At 41.8% G+C, this 23,961-nt stretch overlaps 1 protein-coding gene and 1 pseudogene across 9 annotated transcripts in view; one reads left to right on the top strand and one right to left on the bottom strand.

The window, feature by feature from the left end:
• Window positions 1-23,961, bottom strand: part of LOC127673655 (zinc finger protein 431-like) — an 826,992-nt gene that overhangs the window by 542,785 nt on the left and 260,246 nt on the right. The gene's annotated exons all lie outside the window — the stretch shown is intronic.
• On the top strand, window positions 138-6,853 carry LOC127674224 (ATP-binding cassette sub-family F member 2-like; annotated as a pseudogene).

The following is a 23,961-nucleotide window of genomic DNA, read 5'->3' as shown; positions in this document are numbered from 1 at the left end:
CTGTCACCCTCCCATTCATCTTCCCACCCTAATTCTTCACCTACTCATTCCAACTAGTCCCCTTTCCACATCTGTGTCCCTTTTGTTCCGCAGAGTAGAATTTCTATAGAGCAAACACATAAAATTATAGTTAATATATGAAAAAGCAACAGACAAAAGGTTCTGTTGCACAGGCCTCGCGGAGAACAGAAACATGTACAACTTGTGTCTATGCAGCAGAAAAGAAAAATATGAATGAGGATGGTTTTTCAAATGTGCTTTACCGTGACCTTTACCTGCATTTTGAATGCCTTGCTCCCTTTGATGGTATTGTAATCCTCTACACAAAAATGTTCAGTTTTGTGTGTGTGTGTGTGTATGTGTGTGTGAAATTCCTGTTCAAGCCAAACAGCTTATGAATAAATAATGTAGGAATTTGTCTTCCATGACCGTTTCTGTGGGCAAGTGCTATGAAATTCTTGTGCAGAAAATACAAACTAATTCTAAGGGATACTATGAGAATATGAATGTTATGAATTAGAGATTCAATCAAAAGAAGACAAAGTGTCCCTACCACTTGAGTCTGTGGCTAAATGCCACAGAAAGCCTTCCTCTGATCTTTTCAGTGACCTTTTCAAATACTAATTAGTTATTTTAATGGTCTATGAATACAAATAGGTGTTTGTCACTGTCCTTCCTACAATGCATTATAAGGCATTAGCAAAGCAAAATAAATTTGATAGTGAAGGTTTAATTGCACAGCTTGAACACACACTTCAGTAGGCGATGCAAACCCTTCTCAGTAGGTGCCCTATGAAATGAAGTGATTTTCATGAATAATTCATTTTTATTACAAAAAAGCACTTCTGGTAAGATACAATTTGCAATAATGTTTTCCAAGATAGATCAGTGAGAATCTGAGGCTGTCATTGTTAATTTGTTTTCGTTTAGATTCAAAAGGTCACTTGGCACTTGCACCATGGGAATGAGGACTGCCTTTTCTGTTTCTCCATGTCAGCATGCTGCGTACCTTATTTTTCTTTTTTTTAAAAGATATTTTTAAAACCATAACAGTAAAGAATTTTGTCTGGTGCAAAAGAGGCCGAGAGGCACGAAACCCCACTCCTGAAAGAGCAGTGTCTACCCCCTGTGGCTCATCACCATGCCTTCCGACCTGGCCAAGAGGTCACCCCTAAAGAAGGAAATGGAGACACTGTCACAGAACCTCAGGTGGCAGAGGAGAAAATTGAAGAGGCCAATTGAGAGAGACCACAGAAGTGGGTTTGCTGACCAAGGAGCTGGAGGACCTTGAGATGACGAAGACTGCTGTCTGAGCTGTCACGGGCATCCTGGCTTCTCACCCCAACAGTGCTGATGTCCACACTATCAACCTCTCCCTCACCTTGCATGGTCCAGAGCTGCTCAGCGACACTGAACTGGAATTAAACTCAGGACGGCGCTATGGCCACATTGGCTTAAAAGGAATTGGAAAATCCATGCTGCTCTCTGCTACTGGGAAACGTGAAATGCCCATCCCTGAGCACATTGGCATCTACCATCCGACTCCTAGTCATCGTGAGATGCCTCCTAGTGGACAAAAACACCCTTGCAGTGTGTGATGGAGGTGCACACACAGCGGGTTGTGCTGGAGAGAGGCTGAGCGATTAGCTCATGAGGATATGGAGTGTGAGAAGCTCATGGAACTCTACGAATTGCTGGAAGGCCTGGATCCTGACAGAGCCTAGGGCTTCAACGATCTTACATAGATTGGGTTTAGCACCTGCCGTGCAGCACAAGAAGCTGAGACTTCAGTGGTGCTCTTGTTAGAGCCCTCTTTATTTGGCTCTTCATGCTGCTTCTGGATGAGTCTACCAACCACCTGGACCTGGATGCTTGCATATGGCTGGAAGAGGAACTTAAGACTTTCAAGCACATTCTGGCCCTTGTGTCCCGTATCCAGGGCTTCCTGAATGGGGTCTTTACCAATATCACCCACATGCACAACAAGAAGCTGAAGTATTACGTGGGTAATTATGATCAGTATGTGAAGACACGGCTGGAGATGGAAGAGAGCCAGATGAAGAGGTTTCACTGGGAACAGGATCAGATAGCACACATGGAGAACTACATTGCCAGGTTTGGCCATGGCAGTGCCAAGCTGGCCCAGCAGGCCCAAAGTGAAGAGAAAATACTACAGAAAATGATGGCATCTGGACTGACAGAAAGAGGTGTGAGTGACAAGATGTTGTCATTTTATTTCCCACCGTATGGTAAGATCCCACCACTTGTCATCATGGTGCAGAATGTGAGCTTTAAGTACACAAAAGACCGCCCTTGCATCTACAATAGTCTAGAATTTGGCATTGACCTTGACACTCGAGTGGCTCTGGTAAGACCAACGGAGCAGGCAAGTCAACACTATTGAAGCCTGCTAACCGGAGAGCTTCTGCCTACAGACGGAATGATCTGGAAGCATTCTCGTGTCAAGATAGGGTGTTAGCATTAGCACAGACAGGAGCACCTGGACCTGGACTTTTCACCGTTAGGAGTATACATGATGAAGAGCTACCCAGAGATCGAGGAGAAAGAGGAGATGAGGATGATCATTGAAGATATGGCCTCACTGGGAAACAGCAGGTGAGTCAAATCTGGAACCTCTCAGATGGGCAGAAGTGCCAAGTGTGTCTGCCTGGCTAAGCTGGGAGAACCCTCACATGCTCTCTCTGGACGTGCTTACCAATCACTTGGACATAGAGCCACTGATGCTCTGGCAGATTGTCGTGACCACCCTTGCCAGCAAGGAATGATGCTACACAGGAAGATCTTCTCCAAGCAGTTTACTCAGGATCCCTGTACAAGCTTCTTCTGACCCCCGGAGAAAATAAGCCAAGCCCTTAAATACTAGTAGCTAGCCAATCAGGCTTAGCCACGTGGGCATTGCTGATAGGTTGTATCCACGCGGAAGGTGCAAGACTCAACAGGCTCCACCCAAATAAGGAATTGTTTACGACAGGGAGCCCGCCAGTGGGAAGGCGGAAAGCGGAAACTGGCGCCATTTTAAGGGTGCGGTAGCTAATAGCTCCCTACAGCAGATGCCATTAATGAGTTTGAAGGTGGCATGATGCCAGTCAGCCACGACTTCAGACTCATCCAGCAAGTTGCACAGGAGCTTTGGTTCTGTGAGAAACAGACAATCACCAAGTAGCCTGGAGACATCCAAGCCTACAAGGAGCACCTCAAGTCCAAGCTGGATGGACGTACCAAGAGGACACACAACGCGAGACTCAGCTAGGCTTGGGTCAGGAATGCAGCAACCTGGAGACTGCCAGCTGGCACCTGACCCTGCACTCCCTCCTCGCTGCAATTCTGCACCCAGCCTCTCCTGCCAGCCTGCCTTCACTGCATCATATCCCCAGCTGGACAGCATCTGTCTGTTTCTCACCTTCCTTCCATTTGGGTCTGTCTGTCTGTCTGGACTCGACTGGCTGTTCCCTCCAGACCCTTGCTGGTTACTTTGCGCTGATGCATGCAGCCAGGGCCCAAGCCCTGGAAGGATTCAAGAGTCTCTCTTTTATTTTTTCTGTTTACTGGTAGATCCATTAATGATATCATATTTAATTTTTGAAAGGGTATCATTCTTTTAAACCAGAGGAACATTAAAGACAATGAGCAAAGAACAAATAATGTGATTTATTGAATATAAGTCTAGCGATAGGATTATTTATGTAATGAACAAAACTGTAATAAACATAGAACTATTAACATTTCATTAACAAGTATATAATTTAATTGCTTTACGTTCAAATTTCTATACACAAGCATAAAATGTGTCAATAAGATCAAAAAATATAGTTATGGGTTTACAGGGTTAGATTAAAACAGTTTCTTTATTCATTGCCTTATTTGTCTTTTAAAGGTTAGTTTATTTAAAATATTTATATTAGGAATTATAGTTAATTTCAGCCTTTTATGGGTTTTGGTGATGTTGGAGAAATATTGCCAGCCCATCACCCCCAATCCTTATTGCTTCTGGTTTGGAGCTCTTTGCCAGGGCCTAGTCCTGGTCAGTATTTTAATAATTATTTGACAGTGTAGATCTATGCGTCATCTACCAAGTGTTCAATAAAGAAAAAAGAAGCTAAAAAATTTTTGTATTATCTAGTAAAAGTTTTATGCTACCTCAAACAAAATAAAAATTTATAAAACTTCCTCATGTTTAATACAATACATACGAAGAAATTCTCCCAATTTCTACTAATGACCTTCTGACATAAGTAACCTGGATATAAAATTTTTGAATATAAAAATGCATCGGCCTCTCCTGTGGGCTGAGTAGCTCTGATTGAAATCATGGTCATGGCATGACGTCTGTAAGAATTCTGTGATGCATGCTTGAAATCCAAGCACTCAGGTTGAAGGAGAAGGTTTACCAATTAATTGCTAGATTGACACTACCCAGTAAGACCTAGTCTCAAAACAAAATACAAGAGTCTTATGGTGATTTTTTTTAATCCTGAAACAATAACCTTCCATAAGAAGGTTATTTTTTTTTCACACACAAATGTAACCACTTTGATTACTGTTTAAATAAGGCAGGGAAAACAGTAGTTTAATTGTGAAAATGGTGTGAAATCCTGTCAGGTTTCCTTTCCTACAAAATACATTTGAATTGCAGGTAATAGATTCCATGCTATGTGCCTAATACAATAAAATGTTGCATTTAGGGAAAAAATGACGTATGAGATATTGTCTAAGACATACTCTGAATTTTTACTCCTGGATAGGAAGTTCTGTGCTTCTTCTCTCTCTACTTAATACAAGGTCATTGTCTTAGAACAGTTTTTTTTTAATTTATTGATATATTTATTTACATTTCAAATGATTTCCCCATTTCTGGACCCCCACTCCCCGAAAGTCCCATCAGTCCCCTTCCCTCCCCCTGTCCTCCCACCCACCCCTTCCCACTTCCCTGTTCTGGTTTTGCCGAATACTGCTTCACTGAGTCTTTCCAGAACAAGGGGCCACTCCTCTGTTCTTCTTGTACCTCATTTGATGTATGGATAATGTTTTGGGTATTCCAGTTTTCTAGGTTAATACCCACTTATTAGTGAGTGCATACCATGATTCACCTTTTGAATCTGGGTTACCTCACTTAGTATGATGTTCTCTAGCTCCATCCATTTGCCTAAGAATTTCATGAATTCATTGTTTCTAATGGCTGAATAGTACTCCATTAGTACTTTTAATCTCAGCTACGACTTAATGACAACGTAAAAGAGTGAAGCCTCAATAATTCTAAGCACAATGGATTAGATTTAAACTTCTAAAAGGTAAAGAATTCTTCCTCAGATATCAAAACAGGCAAAGATATGACCTTTGTTTTCTGTCAAGCAAACAAGTCTGAGAGCTAAAACAGTCTCTGATTACAGGATTCCTTTCAGCCTTTGCCTAATTGGGCTGACAACAGCAACAGCATTTGGATCCCTGATGACACGGAAACATTTTTGAAGTTCTGCTTTCCTAAAGGTCAAGAGATTGTCGTGGTTGCTGGCACTCACTGCCTCGGTTAGGTTTGAACAGAGACCCCCCAGTTAAGGAATTGCTCAACGGAAGAATGGATGCAAAAAATGTGGTATATCTACACAATGGAGTACTATTCCGCCATTAGAAACAATGAATTCATGAAATTCTTAGACAAATGGATGGAGCTGGAGAACATCATACTAAGTGAGGTAACCCAGTCTCAAAAGATCACAATCATGGTATGCACTCACTAATAAGTGGATATTAGCCTAGAAAATTGGAATACCCAAAATATAATCCACACATCAAATGAGGAAGAAGAAGGGAGGAGTGGCCCCTGGTTCTGGAAAGACTCAGTGTAGCAGTATAGGGCAAAACCAGAACAGGGAAGTGGGAAGGGGTGGATGGGAGAACAGGGGGAGGGAAGGGGGCTTATGTGACTTTTGGGGAGTGGGGGGCCAGAAAAGGGGAAATCATTTGAAATGTAAATAAAAAATATATCGAATAAAAAAATTAAAAAAAAAAAAACAACAGATCAGTGGTTCTCAACCTTCCTAATATTGATGTGATATTTTATTATTGTGTCTCATGTTGTGGTGGCTCCCAAACATAAAATTATTTTGTTGCTACTTCTAAAAAAAAAAAAAAAGGAATTGCTTGCATCAGACTGGCCTATGGTAAGGTCTACAAGGCAATGGTTGATTGATGATTGATACTGGAGGAACAGCCTACTGTGGGAAGCACCATACCTAGGCAGGTAGACCTGAGCTGTATAAACATGGAGCTGAGCACAGACCTGTGACTAAGAAGAGAGGAAACTGTCAGTCAACAAGTCAATATGTGCAAGCTAGTAAGTAAACAACATAGTCCCACAGTGTCTGCCTCAGGTATTGCTTGAAGACCTGCCATGATGTCTCTCCATGAAAGGTTGTAACTTAGAATTGTAAGGTGAATAAATCTTTTCCTTCACGAGTTGCTTTTGCTCATTGTGTTTATCACAGCAACAGAATGAAACAAAGACAGTGACTCAGGCAGAATCAAAGATGGCATCCATTTTGTTTGGATGTCATACTCTGAATTAGTTTTTCATTACCAGCTCTACCATATGATGGTAACCATCAATGTCTCAGAAGGAATTTCCTCTTTTTTTCTTCTAATTCTAGGACCTCTATTGATTGCTTTGGTTCGTGGTCACATTTATGATGCTCGTCCAACACTGATCACAATTCTTCCTGTTCCACTTCAAGGGCTTCATCTGAAGAATCATAACAACTGTGACTTTGAAGCAGGATTGGAAATGTGTCCCTTGTTTGATAATGTTTTGACCTTCCGCTCCTTCAATGTATTCTAGCATATCGAGTTCTTAAGAAACATAGACGCAAAGAAAAACAATGGAGTGTTTTGTGTGGCTTCTGTCCTATCTGTAGTTACTTCCCTTTTGACTCTTCATGTGTTCCGGCTTAGAAAATAAATCTCTTTTAAAAATCATTTTTATTGAAAATGAATTTTTTCACACAGTATATTCTGAACTGGTTTTCCATTCTACAACGTCTCCCAGAATCTTCCCACTTTCCTACTCACCCAACTTTAGGCCCCACCTCTCTCTAATAAACAAGCATAAAAAAGCAAACAAAGAAGAATTAAGGAATAATAACAACAAAGAGAAAACCCAAGAGACATATACACACACATATACATACACACACACATATATGTATAAATATCTATAAAAACATAAAATTATAAACCATAATATTCAAGCAAAAGACTAATGAGACAAAACATGGCCCCAACAGCTATATGAGACAAAAAGTCTACAGAAGTATTACTGACTTTATTTTGTGTTGGCCATTTATTGTTAGGGTTGGGACCTGTCCTGAACTATAGTTAAAATCCCCATTGAGCTCTGCTGTAGAAAACTAATTGTTTTCCTTTTTTGAAGAGATATCAATTGGAGGTGGCTTCTTGGTGAGGAGTGGTAACTCTTTCCCTCTCTCTGCCCTTGGTTACAATCCGACTTGAACATGTACAGCTCCAGTGGATACTGCTACAGGCTCTGTGAGTTCATGTGTGTACCAGGGCTGTCGTGTCTGAAAGGACTTGGTGTTATCCATCACCTCTGACTCTTAGAATCATGTGCCTTCTCTTTTGATTAGGTCTGTGAAGCCCCGAGGGGAAGGGTTTGATGAAGACATCCCATTTAGGACTGAGTGCTCCATCTCTGTACGCTGCTCAGGAGTAGGTCTCTGTATCAGTTCCTATCTTCAAGAAGAAGCTTCTCTATTGATAACTGATCCAGATTCTGATCTATGGGTAGAGCAGAATGTAGATAGGAGATGTCTTAATGCTGTCTTTGGCAGAACAATAGTATTTGGTTCTCCCCTAGGCCCATGACCTATCTAATTTTATGCTTTTGGTTACCTGCATGGTGCTAGCCATAGTTTCATCTCAGGAAGTAGATTGAAAATTGAATCAGGTAGTGGTCGGTTATCCCCACAAACTTGGTGCCACTATTTTACCAGTGTCACACAGACAAGACACTATTGTAGAACATAGGATTTGTAGTTTGGTTGGTGTTTCCCTTTCTCCTGTAGCCAGGCAGGCCTTCCAGCAGAGCTGTACGAACACCAGCCCACCCACAAAACATTTGACACAAAATGTCTCCTGTCTACAAGATTCAGGGACAAAAATGGAGCAGAGACTCAGGGAATGGCCAACAGAGATGCCTTACGATTCACCTAAAGTCTTTGTCTCTATCACATTAAGATTAGCTTAAATGCTAAACATTGTTTGTGCATAAATGGAACTCCTGTGTAACTAGGTTTATTTTTGTTTTCTTTTTGTTCCTGTTTAAGGTGGAGCAATAGTCAGTTTTGATTGACAACTTGACACAATGTAGACTTATCAGGGAATAGAGTTTCAATGAGAAGTTGTCTAGATTAGGTTTGCCTGGGCGCGCCTAGCCAGATTATTTTCATTGAATTAAAGGAAGTGGGAAGACACATCCTGAATGTGGGCAGGGCTGCTTCATGCGTTGTTCCTAGAACTGAGAAGGAAAGAATGACTTGAGTACCAGCATCCATGCAGTAATTCATTCTCTTGCTTTTGACTGTGGATGTAATGTAACCAGCTGCGTCTAGTTCCTTCTGCTTTGAGCTCCCCACAGTGATGGGTTGTTGTGGGGGGTGGTTCCATAATTGTTTCTTGATTGGCTCAATAAAGATGGCAGAAGCCCGTTGCTGGGCTAAGATACAGAGGCGGCAAGTCCAGGTCCCAGGAGGAAGAGCAAGAGGTGAGATAGAGAAAGCGGCTTTTTTATGACCAGGCTTTGGAGAGAGGGGGGCAGACACCATGTAGGCCTGAGGGCTATTAGAACTGGTGGTGGCCTCAACCACCGACACAGGATAGATGATGAGTTTAGGACAATAGATTCCAGGCCCAGTGGTTGTATAATGTGGCTGATTTTAAAATATGAAGATTGGCGTATTCCAATCACAGCGACTCAGATGGGCAGGAGAAAGCCGGCCTCCTGGGTGGCCTGTCCGTGGAACCGAGCAGTAGCTCCAGGTGTTTTCAGGAGGGATGGTTGGTGAGCCCCGTAGCAAGGCAGCTGGAGGATGGGATCGGAATGGGTGGCGCTCTCGGGAAAGCATTCGGTAGCCATGGGGGCTGAGTGGATTGCAGGCGAGCGGCTGTCGATCCCAGAGTCTAACTGGAACAAGCGCGTTTTTAAAATTACATGCAACAGGCTGTAGTCTATAATTGTAGGACAAACAACCCTTTTTCTCCTTAAGATTTATTTTTATTGTGTTTTGCTTCAGAAAGGGGAAATCAAGTTTACAGAGCTGCTAAGTTAAGTGTGGTAACATAGTACTCTAAGTACAACAGCGGCTAAGATAGAAGGATGGAGAGAAGGAGCCAGTCTGATACTGCACAGGCAGATCCAATGTCAGCCTCCTATTCCTATCAGTCCTCCATTATCTGGGCACCTCTCTACCCACCTTTCATCAGATCTGCTGATCCAGAACCATACAGACCAAGAATGCCAGAGGCCTGCCGCACCAGGATCATCAAGATTAGGCCTCTTCCCAATACCTACCACAACAGGAATATCCAGGACTAAAGCCACCCAGAAGGCTAAAAACCTGAGAAAAAAAATACAATCAACAAAAACCAGGGCAATATGACACATCTGGAGCACAGCTATCTTACTACAGCAAGCCCTGACTATCCCAACACAACTAAAACACAATCTCATAAAGATGATAGAGGTCTTCAACAAGGAAACTTAAAAACTACAGGAAAATACGATTAAGTAGGTGACAGAAAGAAATAAAACTGTTCGAGACCTGAAAATGTAAACTGAGGGAATCTTGGAAATGCAAAACCTAGGGAAAAGAACAGGGACCACAGATACAAGCATTACCAGCGGAATACAAGAAATGGAAGAGAAAATACCGGGCGTAAAGGCTACAATAGAAGAAACTGACACATCATTCAAAGAAAATGTTAAATCTAAAACAAAACAAAACAAAACACTAAAACCAGACACAAAACATCCAGGAAATCTGGGGTGGCGTGAAATGACTTAACCTAAGAAATAATAGGACTAGAAGGTAGAGTCCCAGTTCCAAAGAACATAAAATATTTCTTTCCCCCCCCCCCTTGGCTTCTTATTTATTTACATTCCAAATGTTGTCCCCCTTCCTGGGTTCCCCTCTGCAAACCCCTCTCCCATCCCTCTACTCCCACCTCTACGATGGTGCTCCCCCCACCCACCCTCCTGCTTCACTGCCCTAGTATCCCCCTGTGCTGGGGCATAGAGCCTCCACAGGACCTCCCTGACCATTAATGCCAATAAAGGCAATCTTCTGCTACATATGCAGCTGGAGTCATGGGTCCCTCCCTGGGCACTCTTAGGTTGGTGGTTTAGTTCCTGGGAGCTCTGTGTGTGTGTGAGTGTGTGTGTGTGTGCGTGTGTGTGTGTGTGTGTGTGTGTGTGTGTGTGTGTGTATGTGTATGTGTGTGTGCGTGTGTGGGGGGGAGGGGGTCAGTTAGTTGATATTCAACAAAATCATAGAAGAAAACTTTCCCAACCTAAAGAAAGAGATGCGGCAGCAACCATGGAAAAAACCATAGGACAGGAGGAAAGCAGACCTGCTCTTCAGAACAGCAAATGCAGACTGAGTTTTGAGTGAGCAGTGAGCTTTCTCCCTGTGGACTGGGAGGCAGGGGATTCAGGTGGCCAACAGAGAGATAGAGATCCACGCCTGCTCCTGCATCAACCGTCAGTTTGTCAGACTATCCTTCAATGATGCTCTCAAAGTGAGTAATCCCATGGTAATGGTGGACATAGATGTGCATCTGTGCTCAAAGAACAATACTAGATATTGTTCTTTATCATTTACACACATTTGGTAAACTCTTGGTAGCTTACTCTTCAGGCTTTTAAAAATGTCTGCTTTCTGGAGGTTTTGACTCTCTTTGCATAACACAGCCTTACATATGGTTTCTCAGGTGAGCAAAATGAGGAAAGGGTAGCAGAAAGAGAAGCAACAGTGTCTTGTCCCCTTGAAAATCACTCCTCTGTGGCATCTACTGTCAACACGATTGGCTTTGAGGCTTCCAAAGTAAAAATCCCATTTTTTTCATGGAAGGTCTATTTAATCTATTCTGAAGAAATGACAAAATTGAGTACTCTTAAGTTGTTGTCAGTGTTTTATCCAACTATCTCTGTGGTGGAGAAGTTCCCAGCTGATGGGTCTGCCCACTGGAGATGTCTGGAGAATTTTGTCAGGATTGTTTTTTAGATCCTCTAAAGGACTTGATAAATCTAGGAAGGTATGATGGTAAGTCTGGATTTATGTGAAGCATATGTCTTACCTCAGCTGAACAGAGGGGACAGATTAATTTTATTTATTTATTTATTTATTTATTTATTTATTTATTTAATCTATTTACAATCCAGCTGCTACCCTCTCCTGTTGCTACCTCCCACAGTTCCCTATCCCATTCCTCCTCCCAACGTCAGGCATTTTTCCCTCAAGTCTTAGGCACATCTTCTTCCACTGAGGCCAGATCAGGAAGTCCTCTGCTGTATATGTGTAGGGGGCCTCACACCAGCTCCTGGATCCTGCCTAATTGGTGACACAGTGTCTGGGAGCTCCCAGGGGTCAGGATTAGTTGAGACTGCTCTTCTTCCTCTTCTGTTTTTTCCATCCTCCCCCTAATTCAACCAATAGGGGTCCTGACTTCAGTCCAATGGTTGGGTGTAAGTGTACTGCCTGGTTTTTGTGTGTGTCAACTTGACACAGGCTGGAGTTATCACAGAGAAAGGAGCTTCAGTTGGAGAAGTGCCTCCATAAGATCCAGCTGTGGGGCATTTTCTCAATTAGTAATCAAGGTGGGAGGGCCCCTTGTGGGTGATACCATCTCTGGGCTGGTATTCTTGGGTTCTATAAGAGAGCAGGCTGAGCAAGCCAGGGGAAGCAAACCTGTAAGTAACATCCCTCCATGGCCTCTGCATCAGCTCCTGCTTCCTGACCTGCTTGAGTTCCAGTCCTGACTTCCTTTGGTGATGAACAGCTGTGTGGAAGTGTAAGCGGAATAAACCCTTTCCTCCCCAACTTGCTTCTTGATCATGATGTGTGTGCAGGAATAGAAACCTTGACTAAGTATCTGTGTCTGTCTCTGTCAGCTGGTGGTGAGGCCTCTCGGGATCTCCTAGGCTCCTGACTGTAAGCACACCATAGCATCAGTGATAGTATCAGGCCTGGGTGTCTCCCCATGAGATGGATCCACAGTTGTGCATGTCAGTGGATTGCCTTTCCTTCAATCTCTTCTTCGTTTTTGTTCCTGAAATTATTTTAGACAGGAACATTTCTTGGACAGAAACTTTGACTGTGGGTTGGTAACACCATCCCTCTTGAGGCCCTGTCTATCTACTAGAGGTAGACTCTTCCAGTTCCCTCTCCCACCACTGGTCATTTCATCTAAGGTCACTCCCATTGAGTCCTGAGAGTTGTTCACCTCCCAGGTCTCTGGTACTTTCTAGAGGGTCTACCCACCTCCCACTTCCCACCTCCCACCTTCTGTGGCTGCATATTTCCATTCATTCTGCTGGTCCTCGGGGATTCTCTCCTGTTCCCCTCCCCATACCTGATCCTGTTACCCCTCTTCCTCCCCACCCTTCTGCAACTCAAGTCCCTCCCTCTTCCTCTCATGATTATTTTCTTCCCCCCTCTAAGTGGGATGGACACATCCTCACTTGACCTTTCTGCTTGTTAAACTTCTTAAATTCTGTGGGTTGTATCCTTAGTATTCTGCACTTTTTGGCTAATATCCACTTATTAGTGAGTACATACCATGTGTGTTCTTTTGGGTCACCTCACTCAGGAGGACATTCTCTAGTTCCACCCTTTTGCCTGCAAAACTCATGATGTCTTCATTCTTAGTAGCTGAATAATATTCCGTTGTGTAAATTAACTACATGTTCTGTATCCATTCTTCATTTGAGGGACATCTGGGTTGTTTTCAGCTTCTGGCTATTAAAAATAAGGCCACTATGAACATCATGGAGCATGTGTTCCTGTGGTATGGTGCCCAAGAGTGGTATAGCTGGGTCTTCAGGTAGGTTTATTTTCAATTTTCTGAGGTACTGGCAGCTTGATTTCCAGAGTGGTTGTACCAGTTTGCAATCCCACCAGCAATGGAGATGTGCTGCTCTTTCTCCACACCCTTGTCAGCATCTGCTGTCACCTGAGTTTTTGATCTTAGCCATTCTGATTGATATAAGGTGGAATCTCAGGGTCATTTTAATTTGCATTTCCCCGATGACTAAGGACTTTGAACAGTTTTTCTAGTGCTTCTTGGTCATTCAAGATTCTTGTCCCTAATTTTAGTGGGATTGCTTCAAGTATCTCTCCATTTAATTTGATATTGACTGATGATTTTCTGTATATTGCCTTTACCATATTTAGGTATAAGCCTTGAATTTCTGATCTCTCCAATACTTTGAACATGAAGGGATGTTGTATTTTATCAAATGCTTTTTCAGCATCTAATGAGATGATCATGTGATTTTTTTTGTTTATATAGTGGATTATGTTAGTGGATTTTTGTATATTGAACCATCTCTGCATCACTGAGATGAAGCCTACTTAATTAAGGTGAATGATTGTTTTGCTATGTTCTTGAATTTAGTTTGCTAGAATTTTATTGAGTATTTTTTGCATTGATATTCATTAATGAAATTGGTCTGAAGTTTTCTTTCTTTGTTGTGTCCTTGTTTGGTTTAGGTATGAGAGTAACTGTGGCTTCATAGAATGTAATAGGTAGTGTTCCTTCTGTTTCTCTTGTATGAATAGTTTGAGGAATATTGGTATTTATTAGTTATTCTTTGAAGGTCTGATAGAATCCTGGGGCTTTTTTTTTTTTTTTTTTGGTTCGAAGGTTTTTAATGACTTCTATTTCTTTAGGTGATTTGGGACTGTATAGATTGTTTACCTGCTCTTGATTTAACTTTGGTATGTGGTGTCTGTCTATAAAATCATCAGTTTCATCTAGCTTTTCAAGTTTTGTTTAGTAAAAGCTTTTGTAGTAAGATCTAATAATTTTTGAATTTCCCCAGTTTCTGTTGTTATATCTACCTTTTCATTTCTGATTTTGTGAATAATCTGGATATTGTCTCTGTGTCCTTTAGTTAGTTTGGCTAAGGGTTTATCTATCTTTTTGTTTTTCTCAAAAAAGCAACTTTTGGTTTTGTTGATTCTTTATATTTTTCTCTTTGTTTCTGATTAGTTGATTTCCTGCAGTCCAATTCTTGGGTGTGTTTGCTTCTTTTTGTTCTAGGGGTTTCAGTTGTGCTATTAAGTTGCTAGTGTAGGAGCTATCTCTCCAGTATCTTTATGAGGGCACTTAGTGCTATGAATTTTCCTTTTTGTACTCCTTTCATTGTGTCCCATAAGATTGGGTATGCTGTGTCTTTTACCACTTAGAAACATGATTTGCAGATTGTTAGGGACACCTCCAAATATTGCGGTCATGAAATTTTTTAGGGGTTTGATTTTCTTTTTCATTGATCTTCTAGGAAAGAAGCATCTATGTCTGTACAGTCTAAGGATGGGAAGAAGTCACTGCTGACGGTTAGTTCCATCCTGACCTGACATTCCCCTACACTCGGGCAACTAGCCTTCACAGGACCAAGGGTCTCTCCTCCCATCGATGTCCAACAAGGCCATCCTCTGCTACATATGCAGCTGGAGCCATGAGTCCCTCCATGTGTACTCTTTGGCTAGTGGTTTAGTCCCTGGGAGCTCTGGGGGTACTGGTTGGTTCATATTGTTGTTCCTCCTATGGGTCTGCAAACCCCTTCAGATCCTTGGGTCCTTTCTCTAGCTCCTCCACTGGGGACCCTGTGCTCAGTTCAGTGGTTGGGTGAGAGCATCCCCCTCTGTATTTATCAGGCACTGGTAGGGCCTCTCAGGAGACCACTATATCAGTCTCCTGTCAGCAAGCACTTGTTGGCATCCACAAAAGTGTCTGAATTTGGTAACTGTATAAGGGATGTACCCAAAGGTGGGGCAGTCACTGGATGGTCTTTCCTTCAGTCTCTTCTCCACACTTTGGCTCTGTTTTTCCTCCCATGGGTATTTTGTCCCCCCCCCTTTTCATTCTTTTTTAAATTTTTTTTTATTGAATATCATCTTCATTTACATTGCCAATGGTAAAACCTTTCCCAATAACCCCCTCCCCTAAGACACCCCAAGCCCTCCCCTTCTTCCTTCCCCCTGCCTCCACGAATATGCCGTATATGCCTCTCCACCAAACACACTCCTTCCCCCTGCCCCCATTTCTCTTTGTTGGGGCCTCTGTTGAGCCTTTACCTGACCAAGGACCACTCCTCCCACTGATGACCAACAAGGCCTTCCTCTGCCACATTTTTGGCTGGAACCATGTGTGCTCCTTGGTTGATGGTTCAGTCCCTGGGAGTCTTGGGGCATCTGGGTGACTGAAATCATTGTTCTTCTCATGGGGCTGTAAACCCCTTCAACTCCTCTGGACCATCCTCCAGCTCCTCCATTGGGGACACCATGCCCAGTTTTTTCCCCTTTTAAGAAGGACCGAAGTATCCACACTTTGGTCTTCCTTCTTCTTAAGTTCAAGTGGTCTGTGAACTGTATCTTTGGTATTCCAAGCTTTGGGGCTAATATCCACTTATCAGTGAGTGCCTACCATGTGTGTTCTTTTGTGATTGGGTTACCTCACTCAGGATGATATTTTCTAGTTACATCCATTTGCCTAAGGATTTCATGAATTCATTGTTTTTAATAGCTGAGTGGTACTCCATTGTGTAAATGGATACATTTTCTGTATCCATTCCTCTGTTGAGGAACACGTGGTGTAGAGAGCCTTATTGAGGTGCCATGCCACCTGGCAGAAACTTGACATCGACCAATGTTAAGTTCCTCATCCAGCCTTTGAGTGGGAACTCCTGTGTTAGCCATAATCCCCTCCACCTCAGATGGAGTGCTCAGACAAAGGTGAAGCCTATTATTCTTCAAGGACCTGCAGTCTCCTGAGAAACACGAGCCACCTGTGGAGCAACTGAACTGATTCTGCTGAGAAGCTTCCAGACTTTCCCCCCTGCATGCATATATATATATATATATATATATATATGGAGTTCTTCATTAAACTTTGAGACCTTGGATAGCAGGTGTTGTTTTGGCCTTCATCTCTTTTTTGCCACCTTCCCATACATCCCCAGCTTCCCTTCCAGGTAACCCGTTTGATGTAACTGCGGGCAGTTACAATGTGGGTTCTTTTCAGCTCCTGACTATTATAAATAAGGCTACTATGAACATAGTGGAACATGTGTCCTTATTTTATCTGTTAGAGCATATTCTGGGAATATGGCCAGGAGTGGTATAGTTAGGTCCTTAGGTAGTACTATGTCCAATTTTCTGAGGAACCGCCAAACTGATTTCCAGAGTTGTTGTACCAGTTTGTAATCCCACCAGCAACCTCTTTCTCCACATCCTCACCAGCATCTGCTGTCCCCTGAGTTTTTGATCTTAGCCATTCTGGATAGTGTGAGGTGGAATCTCAGGGTTGTTTTGATTTTCATTTCCCTGATAATTACACGTGTTGAACATTTCTTTAGGTGCTTCTCAGCCATTCAGTGTTCCTCAGTTGAGAAATCTTTGTTTAGCTCTGTACCCCATTTTTAATAGGATTATTTTAGTTCTCTAGAGTCTAACTTCTTGATTTCTTTGTATATCTGTTGGTTGCCGTTTTGTCCTATTGTCAGTTTCCTTTGCCTTACAGAAGCTTTGCAATTTTATGAGGTCCCAGTTGTCAATTCTTGATCTTAGGGCATAAGCTATTGGTGTTCTGTTCAGGAACTTTCCCCTTTGCCCACGCCCTTGAGCCTCTTTACTACTTTCTTCTCTGTTAGTTTCAGCGTATCTGGTTTTATGTGCCATCGTTTTTTGTTAAGAAGTAGTTACTGACAGATACACTGATGATGCACTTTAAATGCCATCTCTTTTCTTAATTTGAAAGTCAATGGTTTTAGCACATACTTTGTGAATTTCCTTTCCTTCCCTCATTGGTTTTGCCTCTCTAATCCCAACCCAAATCACCAACAACAAAGAGACAGCCTGATTTGCTATCACCATGTGTCTTTTGATCATGATGTTCATGACAACCCTTCCACAACTAAGCATGTTAGCATCTTGGTTTGTTTCACAATCTTCTATAAAATAATCATGCCATTATGGGATCTCAAGATTTTAACCTTTATCTCTGTCTTTGATGATAGAAAATACATAGAGTCTATACTGAGTTATTTAAAACAGAACATACCAGAACAATGTTAATTATCAATTCCTTTATTTCGGCTTACAGTGAGAGAAAATAAGACTTTTAGAATAAAAAAAGGTTTTGCTGTGATTGTTTTTTCCTTGGATCACAGACTCAGGAGACAATTTTGGACCAGCCATCCCACTCAAGGTTGGCAGATGAGGATGCTCAGATACCATGTGCTATGTTAGCAGTGCACTGTTATTTTAGAAAACAATATAAGTTATTTGGCATCTGATTGGACATTTTTATGGTATACTTTTAATTCTTTTTTTATAAGATGACAAACCCAAAAGGTCTATGCTTCTTAATTCATAAAACTACATACATTTCTAATCTTTTTTTCCAGAGGAAGCTTTATCAAGCAGTCAGTTTCTGAGCTTTGGTTTAATTTGTACTGTGAGCTACAGACTAAAGACTACTGTCCTGTCAAGAAACAGGATCACTCCACTCCCTGAAAGCTGTAGATGTTGTTATTTTTCTCCTGTAAACATCTGTAGGGAAGCTTCAGAGAGGGCAATGTATGAACGAATACTCCTGGCATTAAAAATCAATCTGTACTGTGCAGATTTAACACTTAGGTGCAACCTTGGCTTGGCCAGAGAATCAAAAGCACAAAAGAACCAGTTTTACTTGTTTAAGCAGAGAGAATGCTACATAGAAATCCATCTTCCCAACTGTGCTGCGAGTCAGTGAATATGATCAGATAGGACAGCCGTTTGTCTTCTTGTAATGACCTGATGTCTCAGGAATTACATTTCTTTTCTGCAATCAATCACTTTTCAGTGTATTTCTGGAGATCAATGACCAAAATTCAACTTTATTGTCCTTTCTCTCCAGTGAGAAAAAACACTCTCAAATGGCTGCATTGCAAGAGCCAGTGAGCAATGTGTCTATATTCTTTCTGGTCAGTTCTGAAAACATAGTATTTATTTTACCACATAGTGACCTACTCAGATCTTAAAACCTTATTCTTTCTTTGTTTAATAAGATGTGTTTTTGCATCTTCTGATACCAGGTCATTTCCTGCTTATTGGCCACTTCTTCTAAGAGAAATGTTTTGCATTCGTGTGTGTGTGTGTGTGTGTGTGTGTGTGTATGTGTGTGTGTATGTGTGTGTGTATGTGTGTGTGTGTGTGTGTGTGCCTGTGTGTATGTATGTGTGCGTGTGCTATAGCACATGTAGAAAGCAGAGGGCAGTTTTCTAGATTTGGTTCTCTCTGTTTGCTGTGTAGAGCTCGAGGATTAAGTTCAGGTTGTCAGACCTGGTGGTGCATTCCTTTACCTATTGAACCTTCTCACTAGCCCCGAAATTTTCTGGATTTGGTTTTTCGAGACAGGGTTTCTCTGTGTAGCCCTGGATGTCCTGGAACTCACTCTGCAAACCAGGCTGGCCTCGACATCAGAAATCTGCCTGCCTCTGTCTCCCAGAGTGCTGGGATTACAGGCGTGCGCCACCACTGCCCGGTGCCCTGAACATTTCTAATTCTGGTTGGCATATCGTGTTTTCTGAATTGCAAAGTGATTCAAAGAGCTAAGAAATCTATAACTACCCTTCAAGTCTCGCCACTCTGTCTCTGAAATTTGCATTGGAAGATTTATAAAATGGGAAACACTGCTTACTTTCTATCCAGATAAATAGCTTGCACAGCTTAGTTACTGTAGTTTTATTTCTATTTATTGCAGAGAATTAAAACTTCTTTAAATGTCAACGTAACTATTATTTTTAGCCAGTTAACATTACCAAAGCTTTTTTGCAAAAATACTTTTACTTTCTTTCAAACCTTAACTTTCAAAATTGTGTCAGCAAAATGTAAGTCTTAATACTTTCTAGAGCATTTATTGCTTAAAGATTAATTTTACAGTTTACCATTAATGGAGGCTGGCTGTTACACGCTCTCTACAGTCAGGAGTAATGATATTTGGATATAATTTACTCTTTTATTTGTGTTTATGTAAATAGATCCCCCACCCCTGAACACACAGCAAACTAGAATTTGCAGAACTGATCAGAAGCTGGTCAGTGCCAAGATGGTTTTGGTTTATTTTCACCTATGTTTGTTTTTGTTAAATTGTTAATATTCCAACAGTGTTTGGAAAAAACAAATCCTTCCTTCCTTTACAGATGGACAAGATGTCACTGAACTGCACACTCCATTTCCATTTTCTCCCTGCCAATGAATATGAACACATATACCATAGAATATGAGTCCTATATTACAACTAACATACAATATACAAAACAATAGACTAAGCCACGGAGAAAGCATGCTTTATTTATTGTTGGAAAGGCTTCCTTAAAAATTCAAAGCTCTAAAGAAATCGTTGCTCAATTGAAGCATATCCAAATTAAAATGTTCATTTGACAAAGCTGGCTCAAATAGATCCAAAGGGCTAATTATATCAATAAGAATTATTTGTAAACCATATTATAAAAAGGTTTGATACCAATACCACTAGAAAAAGGTTGAGGAGAGCAAAATAATCACCCTATTAAAAAAAATAAAGTAAAAGCATACATGCTGACTATTCACCAGAAAAAAAGAAAAACGAATGCCTTAAAACAAGAAAATAGCCTCTAGCTGTGGCTAAGGTTGAAAGTTTGTTGAGATTTGTGTCCAGTCTGTGCTTTTGAATGAGAACCTATCTCAAAAAGTACTATTTCAAGAGTCAGTACCATTTGCCAGTGGGTAAAGATCCTTGCTGCCAACTCTGACTAAGTTGGATTCCTGGGTCCCACATTGTAGGAAGAGAGAACTGACTCCTGTAGGAGTCCTTGCACTTATGGGTTTTGTAGCATGCATATGTGTCATCATGAATAAATAAATAAATAAAATAAAATAAAGGTATTCCTTCTCACGAAAGATAACTCTACAGCAGTGAAATAACACCTTTTCACAGGTATCATAGCCAAAATCATAGCATTTTGGTAAGGTCATGTGAAGGAGCCATCAGTTGAGCCATTGTTGGAATATTACAAGATGGTGTGCCTGCCACAGATGGAGGCTGAGTTTATCGACCAAGGTGACGACTACCTTAAACACAGTGTCATATGCCAGTACATGCTATCTACAGTTTGAGATGGGAGAATCATGAGTCCAGAAGTTCAAGATCTGCATCACATACTCGGTCTTGAGGAAAGTTTCTAATCCACATTTTGTCACCTGACTATTTAATTTCTGGAAATATATCTTTCTGTGGGATCTGTTCTCTAAAAAGGTTGCCTTGTCTGGTCTCAGTGGGAGAGGATGCACCTGACCCTGCAGAGACTTGATGACAGGAGCCTGATAGAGCTGTCTCCTGGGAGGCTTTGCCAGATCCTGACCAATACAGACGATGACGCTCACAGCCAACCATCAAACAGGGACCCCAATGGAGGAGTTAGGGGAAGGACTGGAGGAGTTGAAAGTGTTTGCAACCCCATAGGAAGAATAACAATATCAACCAACCAGACTCCTTGAGCTCCCAGGGACTAAACCACCAACCAAAGAATACACATGGGTGGACCCATGGCTCCAGATGCATATGTAGTAAAGGAAGGCCTTGTCTGGCATCAGTGGGAAGGGAGGCCCTTGGTCCTGTGAGAGCTCGATGCCCCAGCATAGGGGACTGCTAGAGCCATGAGGCAGGAGTGGGGGAGTGGGGGAGCACACTCATAGAAGCATGGGGGACAGGGGTAGGATAGGGGGTTTGCAGAGGGGAAACTGGAAAGGGGATAACATTTGAAATGTAAATAAATAAAATTTTTTTAAAAAGGAAAGTGTGTGTGTGTGTGTGTGTGTGTGTGTGTGTGTGTGTTGTGCCAAATCACTGAAAGAATACCAGTGATAAAATGTGACATATACTCCTGGATGTGAGTATGGAAAGTGAGGAAGAAAGCTCTGTTTTATATTATAAACTTATATGAAGTGTTTCTTAATTTTTAAATTGAAAATAGATTCTTCTTTCCTACAGTACATCCTGAGCAGTTTCCCCTCCCTCCACTCCTTCCATGTCCTCTCCCCCCATATCTATTCTCCCTCCATTTCCTCTTTAGAAAAGAGTAGGTATCCAAGAGACAACAGCCAAACACAACAAAACAAGATACCATAAGGCAAGGCCAACACCCTCATACTGAGGCTGGGCAAGGCCACCTGATAGGAAGAATAGAGTCTCAAAAGCAGGCAGGAGTCAGAGATATACCCACTACTAGTGTTAGGAGTCCCCCTAAAACACGAGGCTAGCAGCCATAACATATATGCAGAGGATCTGGTGCAGTCTTGCAGGCCCTGTGCTGCAGTCTCTGTGAGCCCATGTATTCCCTACTTAGTTGATTCAGTGGGCCATATTCTCCTGGTGTCCTCCATCCCCTCTGACTCCTACAAGCTTTCCTTCCTGCCTTTGAGGGGATCTTCCTGAGACTCTCTCCACATAAATGTCTAGCTGTGGATATCTGCACCTATACAATGTGTTTCTTATTAAAAAATTAAATCATGACCATGCGGTTTACAAAACCCTGGAAAGAGGATTCCTTCATCATCAAAAATAAAGTGTCCTGAGCAAATATTTATCTATTCTTACAGATACTAAAAGACTTCCAATCCTACTGCACCCATTTAACAATAAGATTTAAGGTTGAGATAACACACTGAGCTAAAGATAGGAATGGTTTGGGAAAGCAGTTTGGGGATGAGGAGATGCCTCCATCAGTAGGTTGCTTGACTTGAGAATGTGCGGATCTCAAGTTCATCCCCAGCACCTGTGTAAAGGCTGAGCTGATGATGCACACCTGTAATCCTAGTGTAGGAAGACAGACAGGAGGGTCCTTGGGGTTTTCTGTCAAGCCTGTCTAGCTGATATCAAGTAGCTCCAGGTTGAGTGAGAGACCTTTTCTTCCAAAACAGTACAGAGCTAGAGAGATTGTGGTAGACACTCAACCTCCTATACACACACACACACACACACACACACACACACATGCACACACACAATTACAACAAATACCCAGACAGAGTATTTAAATACTCTGTATAAACGTGTATAAAACAGCCTTTGGAGGTAGCTTACATGCGCAAGTGGTTTCTGGAACAAGGATGAGAAAAGTAGATCAGAATTCAGAAAAGAATTTCATTCTTCCTTTCTTTGTATGCAACTGACTAAAGGTGGACACGTTATAAATGTGTGATTGTTAAATGTGGCTTATGATTTCAGCATGTAGGCATTTCTATGGATTATAAAAGCTGTAGTGTTCATTGCTTCAAGTTTCTGTCTGATGGAGAAATGATGCTTAAATCTTTTAGGATTTGTTAAAGAACCTTGGAGAAATGATGGATAAAGTGGAAACATGGGTTCTTTGGAAAGTCTGTTGCGTCAGTGTTTTGCTGGGATAAACACAGGAAGGAACGTTTTTTGCTGAAGTGGACAGAGGTGAAAGGATGATTTGCTAAAGCAAGCACACAAAGGTACGTGTGATAAAGGATTCTTTGCTAATGACACACATGTATTGTGTAGTTGAGTTCCATTTGTCAGGACTCAATTGAGAGAAATGCACCAAAAAACTTCTGGTGGAATGCTGGTGGCTTCTTGTCACTTCAGCGGACTGGGCATAATTGGCAGAGTGATGTCAGCTGCCACAGACTCACCTGGAGTTTTACTAAGGCAGATTCACGTGCTGGGGTAAGACATGAGGTGCTGCTGCTATCCCGACACGATTGAACTAGACTGCTACTCTATCCGTGAAGTGTTTGCAAGCTGATGGAGCTGCTGCTGCTGACCTGTGAACCAAACTTCTGACTTCCTGACAACACAGAAGGGAGTTGCTGCAAAGAAGCATCTTTAAACAGGTCTGCTTCCCCCCTATCCTATTAACTTTTCTTTTCTACTACCTCTGGTGGGTAGTGGGCTTGAAGAGTAGTTAGGTGTTTAAAAGTAAGTCTTTGAAAAATCAAACCTACCTAGGAAATAGGTGTGGGGTTCGAATCATTTATAAGAAGGAAGAAGTAGAGTAAGTTCCACCCGGATACATTCAGCAATGCTTTGGAGGCAAGGTAGATTACGATAGACACGGAACCCTCTTGCAGTGAATGTAGAGATTACGCAGTGTTAAGTGAGACCAAAGAGAAGAAGGATGCAAAGCTACCCGGCTTAAGTTAAATGATGGCAACTTTTAAAGGGTTTAGCACTGCATCCCAGCAGTCTTGGACCTACTGTCTGACAATAGGAAGTCACTAAAGTTTTTAAGTAGGCGAGCAAGTAAAAAGTAACACACATTTAGGTTAATAAGGTGGACTTGACAGTCTGAGGGAGAGACTTGATGTAGCTGGATTGATTAGGAAATTTTGTTTTCCTGGGTAGACAAAAGATGGTGAATGCCTGATGTTCTTTTAATGCAAAATCAGAAATTTCATCGAAGATAAGGGCTGATTACTCACAGCGAATTTAGTTTAGTTAAATCTCAGGGACTAGAAGAAATCAGTGACACACCTCAAGCGTGCTGGCTTTTTTATCTATGTTCTTTTAGGCACAGCCAAAGTTGAACGCTTTTGCAAGAGTGTCTGTCGGTTTTTACGGACTCTTCCTGCCTTTGCTGGTACTTGTCTGTGCTGTTTCTCGGAT

This window comes from Apodemus sylvaticus, chromosome 23 (genome assembly GCF_947179515.1).
Source record: "Apodemus sylvaticus chromosome 23, mApoSyl1.1, whole genome shotgun sequence".
NCBI classification, from domain to species: Eukaryota; Metazoa; Chordata; class Mammalia; order Rodentia; family Muridae; genus Apodemus; species Apodemus sylvaticus.
Note: the sequence above shows the minus strand (reverse complement) of the source record. Positions and strands in the feature narration are given on the sequence as shown.